Genomic DNA, 6,571 nt, shown 5'->3' with positions numbered 1-6,571 from the left:
TTTAGGTTGGTGTGGAAAATCTACTTACTGAATGTGTTCAGCTTGCAGGGATCCTAATTTGCTGTGGAATTAGGTGGGATATACATATATATATATATATATATATATATATATATATATATATATATATATATATATATCCTCTCCTGTCATGAAGTATCTGTTGGTCTCATGTTTTACCAAGGAATCCACTTGTCTCATTTCATGGTGCAAATAAAATATATTTTATCAAATTACAGTACTGATAATAAAGTGTAATAAAGCACTATAAAGTATAGAAGTTGTATTTTTGAACATTTAAACTAGGAGGTAAATGTCATTTTAAAAAACCTCAAAATTACTGGGAGTAAATATTTTCAAGTTAACTCCAACATTATTTGTGTTTAATTACTAATGTGTTTTTAGAAAAAAATCACAATTACAAACATTCCCTAGACATCTCCAGGAAAAGAACATGTTTGTAATCTGTCAATGATTAGGTCCCCAATGACAAGAGAATGCACATAAAAGCCATTGGTTGTTCTGGTGAGATTGTAAATCTAGAGTCTTTGGAAACAGCTCTTTCTTTTGAAAGTTGTTTCTGTTTATTTATTTGGGTTGCATGATTGTCCCTTTGGGGTTGGGGGCAGCACAGTGGTAGAGTTCTTGTCTCACCTGCCTGATAGAGCTGAGGATCTGAGAGAGCCATGGATGTGTCCAGAGTGGTATAGGAGCATCTTCATCACACAGTGACGCTGCCAAGAAGTGACCATCTGGTCACTCAATCTGACCTAGTTTCTGTAGGGATCTAACACATCTTCCTTTAAATGTACCCTCTGTTCTAGATAACAAAACACTTGTGGGTGTTTATTCATAATTTGGGTCAATTTATTTTATAACCTAAGCTTGTTTTTTAATATGTTTGGGAAAAGTTTATTAAAGCACAGAATTTTGATTAGAACGTTTTGTCAATTCCTTTTTAAAACAAGAATCCAAGATTCAGTCTTTCCTAACTCTATCCTTGGCCTCTTCATTAACTTTCCTCATGCCTCTGAGTAGAATTCATAGAGTATCAGAAGGGATCATATTTTAATTCTCAACACCCTGATGTCATTCTCATGGATTTCCCCAAGAAGCATTTGAATTTGAATAACACTTGTGAACTACTAGGGCAATGGACTTGGGATATCATTGAAAGCATCAATGTTTTCATGCAATATAAGGCACAGTTTATAATTCAGAGTTTAAGAGATTTAAAATCAGCATCTTGTACTCCAGCCCCTGTCTCCCTGTCTGCATCATATTCTCTCTCTCTCTCTCTCTCTCTCTCTCTCTCTCTTTCTCTCTCCCTGAGACAGGGTCTCACTGTGTATTTCATACTGACCTTGAACTCACTGTGTAGCTGAGGCTGTCCTTGAACTCATGGTGATCCTCCTGCCTCAGCCTACCAAGGACTGGTATTACAGACATGTGCCACCATGCCTGGCTATATTATAAATCTCAAATTTCCATTTTCTTAGTTTTTCTAAACATAAAATTTGATAATAATAGTAATTTGATCATAATTTGTTAGGTGCTTTGTGACAATTAAGTTATAGGTAAAAGATTTAGCATATCATATTGTGTATAACATTCATTATATAAGTAATACAAGTTTTAATGTAAATCTTGACAGAGGTCTCTAGTCATAAGAGGGAAGTGCTGGTATTTACCTGTTGTAAGTCATCATCTCCCTGGAATGATACCAGAAGGGACAAAGAGATATACACATAGGTGGATACATAGATAATTTTCCTAATTTAAAACATTCAGAAACATTGCAAGACATTTGTCCTCATTATAAGTTTATAGGTTAAAACAATTTATATTAAATTTCATAAAGTCACACAGCCCATATATGGCCAAGATAGACTGCAACCAAATCTGTACTAACTTTAAAGCAATATCTTTTCATTGTTAACTGTCTTATTTATTTTTTATTGAGTTTAATTATTGGTACATTTTAGGGTATACAGTACAGTCACATTCATTATTGGGATCTTGTACCTTTACATGATGTTTCTTGGTTCTTATTTTTTCCCCATCCCCCTGCCCTCCCTTCACCCCTTCCACCCTTCCCTATTTACAAATAATTTGTTTCTATTTCTTTATTTTTCTCATATTTTTTCTTTTCTCTTCTTTCCTTTCCCCTATCCCTCCCATTTCCATTATTTCTTTAGACTTTTTCTTCCTATTTCACATATCTTCTTTATTTTGAAAACTGTCAAAATAAGAATGAGAACTATGCTGGAGTACATTATTCCATTCCCATGGAAGGCAGTAATGTAACTTCCCTGAGGAAGTGCTTCACTTCTGATTATCATCCTTCTGATCTTCAATGTGCCCATGACACAGGGTGATTTTACTGATTAAATGAGGCAAGAAAAATCTTTAGCACTGTGACTATCATGATATTTATTGTAGGAAGTCATGATCCAGAAATATTTTTCATTCCTTTCTGGCCAATTGAGGTAACATAACATAGTTATTGCATGTTTTTCATGTTACTTCTTTGATATATTTGCAAGTCCATTTTTTTCTAGGTCAAATTGAAATTCCTGCTATTTCAAAATCAAGTTAATTCAAGTTCTTCAAAGACACTTCAAATTCTATTCTCAGAAACATTCTTAGATTCCAGAAACTGATTGATGTATTTCTCAGCCTCAACAATTTTTATAATGCTACTATAAAAACAGATAGATGCTAGTTTAGGTTACTCATACATTTCATTCCTGAGGATGTCATATAATTTAATTCCCAGTGATTTTATATTTATGTTCCACATAGTTTATTTGGCCAGCCAACTAATGTTTGATGAATATTTCCTAGAAGTGAGTGATAAAAATATAGAAAAAATTTAGCAATTTGTCAGTTTGGCTTAATATGTAGAAAGGATTTAAAGCATTATTTTAAACTCTTCTACCCAAAATAGTCACAGACCTTATATTTACTGACGTTTGTTTCATTTCAGTAATAATGTTTCTGTTTTATATTTTAAAATTATAAACAAATATCTAGTATATTCTCAATTAAACCACCCCATCCACTGTCAAGTGGATATAATATACTATTATATATTAAACCTTGGACAGAAGAAGCAAATTGTTTTAAAATTCTCATTGCAAAACACACTCTGAAAATATATTTTAAGCAATATATCCATTATTCTTTATACCATCATTATCTGGTCCTTCATTGAATCCTTACTTCACCCCTCTCAGCAGTTATTGTTTCATGCTCAATGTTCAAAGTGAAGCAGAATCAAGCACTGACCCCAAACACAGAGAATGAACTGCCCAGTGGCAAAGCATTAATTGAGCTCTATCAAGTAGTTGTAAGTATCATAAACTCTTACAGCCACTATCTCTGATGTACATCTCTTAAATGTTATACTTGAAAGCAGTTGGATATGGTGTCTGTATTTGTTGTGTTTTCATATACTTTCAAAAAACAGGAAAATGACTGCATATCTAATTATCTCCTCTTTTCATCTACATAACATGTTGAGAAGTCAGGTTCTCTAAGAAAGAGAAGCCACTCAGAAGATGGAACTTGCACTGGGAAACTACATGCTGCTCACTGAGTTTATTCTCTTGGGTTTCCTGACGTATCCTGAACTGCAGATTGTCATATTCCTCACATTTCTGGGGCTGTACAGTATGATTTTAGTGGGCAACATTGGACTGATGCTTATAATCAGGATGGATCCACACCTTCAAACCCCCATGTATTTTTTCTTCAGCAACCTGTCCTTCATAGATGTATACTACTCCTCGGTCATTTTCCCCAAAATGCTGGTCAATTTTTTGTCAGAGAACAAATCTCTCTCCTACTAGGGGTGTGCCCTGCAGTTTTACTTTTTTTGCAACTTTGCAGACATTGAATCCTTCATCCTGGCTCCCATGGCCTATGATCGCTATGTGGCCATCTGTAACCCTCTACTCTACACAGTCTTTCATGTCCTGGGGTATCTGCATATGGCTGATTGTTTTGTCATATATCAGAGGCAACATGAGTTCCCTGGTTCATACGACCTTTGTTTTATTCTGAAATACTATGACAGAAAAGTCATTAATCATTTTTTCTGTGACCTCCTTCTCCAGCTTATGCACTCCTGCACTGACACATCAATTAATGGGTGGCTTCTCTCCACGTATGGCAGCTCTGTGGAAATTATTTGTTTCTTTGTCATCATCACCTCCAACTTTTTCTTGTCTCATTCTTAAAGATCTGCTCTGCTGGTGGGAGGAAGAAAACCTTCTCCACATGTGCCTCTCACCTGACCTCTGTGGCCATCTATCAGGGGACACATCTCTTCATTTACTCAAGGCCAAGTTCCCTGTATTCTCCCAACACTGATGAAGTTGTCTCAGTGTTCTATACCATTATCATTCCAGTGCTGAACCCACTGGTTTACAGCTTGAGAAGTAAAGATGTTAAAGATGAAGCTAAGAAGGCTCTAAGATGGAAGGCAGATTCTTTATGAGAAATACTAACATTTCATGATTTATCTAATCCCCTGAAGTCCACTGGTGAGTTTGGAATGACTTACTGGTGGACACACAACTACTCACACTAGAGTTGTGTTAAACATTTGTTTTTGTTTTTAACACAGTAAAATTCATTCCATAGACCCAAGTTATAAATAAATATTGAAAAGCTCAAAATATTAGCTAACTAGTAGCTGTTACTCAACATTTCTTTGATTACTCACTCGGGATATATGTTAAAATGGATATATGATATAAAAGGATATAGTACATACCTTAGAAAAATATGCATGAATATGTGTATAAAATATCTGATTTACAAGATGTTATGGTTTATAGATAGATGCCCAGAAAAGTCTCATGTTCTCATAGTGGGAGTTTTGGAAGGTGATTGTGTCTTGGGTGGTGATACTCATCAGTGGACTAGTCTGCTCAGGAGTTCACAGATAAATGTGATTTAGGACCTGAAGTCTGGTCAAAGAGATGAATCACTGGATGCCTGGCCTGGAAGAGTGAATTTCCTTCCTCCTCCCTTGATCCCCTTCTACTTCCTGCTGCCCTGCTATGAGCTGTTTGCCCTCTGCCATGACACCCTGCCTTAGAGTCAGCCAACTATGGACTGAAAACTCTACAAACTGTGAGCCAAAATATACCTTTCCTCCTTTAAGTGGTGCGAGTCAGATATTTTGTCTCAATGATGATGATGTAACTGAAACACAAGGTTGGATTTAGGGAAAAGTGAAGAATCTCAATTGCCTTTCTTCCTGTTCAATGGCTTTATCTGGAAATTAAATGATATACTTAAAATGTTATTTAACTTTTCTGTACCTTAGTTAAATTGTCTGTAAAAGGAGAGTGAATACTGTACCTATATCATCAATTGTTGAATGGATAAGATTAATGAAGCTAGGTGCTGAGAATAGTGTCTAAAAGTATAAACTTTTAGATGCATATTATTATATGTATATAGAATGTTGCACATTACTAATGGGCCTATTATACACAAAGATAGTGACATGTAAGAATATTACAGAAGTAATTTTAAAATCAAATATTATTTAAAAATGCAGTTTAATAAATTTTCAATAGTCTTTCACACCTAATCTATCCCAATTTGTGATTTGGAAATATTTTCTTTAGATATTGAGCAATTTAGGTTAGCTGTAGTGAAAAATAATTGTAATTTTTCCCTCTACCTCTCATTTCTTAATATACTAAAGTAGTGCCACAAGTGTGGAATTTACCTCTGGGTATCTCAGAAACAGACTATACTTTCAGGTCTCACAGGTTTCTCCCTGTGTCCTTCAGGGGGGATCAACCCAGTGCCACAGTGGAAACCTCTACAGAGAATGTGCATTAGAAGACTGAAATTGGAGAGTGTGTGTCTCAGCAAAATGTATTTCAGAAACCAAGATTTTTTGCTATATATACTTATTATTGCATGATAGTAAATACTTAAGACTTTGGTATGGAAACATATAATAAATTTTTCCAGTGTACAATTTGAAGCAGCACTTAGAGAGAGGAAACCGCAATGTAGCTGCCCTTCTCTCTAAGAACCTTGAGGGCTCCTCTCATCTACAAAACATTCATGGGCCCTCTTGCCCAGTTTTACAGGGAGGATCCTGTGTTTCATCACCTGGTGCCACAGAGGCTTGCTATGTTCCCCTGATTGTTAGGAAGCTAGTAACGTTGCATTTATTTTAGATTCAGCACAGTCAACATTTGCCAGAGGCACCAATTCCTTCCTGAAGTATCCAGATCATTAATCATTTCTTAAATTTTATTTTTCATAGTTTCCTATTAACATTTTACCATTAGGAAAAAAGTGATATAAGGCCCCCAAAGGCTCCACTTCATTCCAGAAAATCTTCCTACTTCCATCATTGTCAAACAGCAAGTGCATAACTCAGTAACAATCACCACAAAATACAGATCATAGAAGTTTGCCTCTTGATTCATTAGCTTGAGCAATTCAAAGGGAAAACTAGACATCATAATCTAATTTAATAAATTATTATTGCATTTTTTGATGCAAAGAATGACTTCTTTTTAAACATAAA

The 6,571-nt window shown here is 35.1% G+C and overlaps 1 pseudogene; it reads left to right on the top strand.

The window, feature by feature from the left end:
• Positions 1–3,563: 3,563 nt before the first annotated feature.
• Positions 3,564–4,504, top strand: LOC101697477 (olfactory receptor-like protein OLF1; annotated as a pseudogene).
• The last annotated feature ends 2,067 nt before the right edge of the window (positions 4,505–6,571 follow it).

The sequence above is a fragment of the Heterocephalus glaber genome, unplaced genomic scaffold (assembly GCF_053883595.1).
Source record: "Heterocephalus glaber isolate CG9 unplaced genomic scaffold, H.glaber_assembly_v1.0 deba00000896, whole genome shotgun sequence".
Lineage (NCBI taxonomy): Eukaryota > Metazoa > Chordata > Mammalia > Rodentia > Bathyergidae > Heterocephalus > Heterocephalus glaber.
The sequence above is the reverse complement of the archived record's forward strand: the minus strand, read 5'-3'. Positions and strand labels throughout refer to the sequence as shown.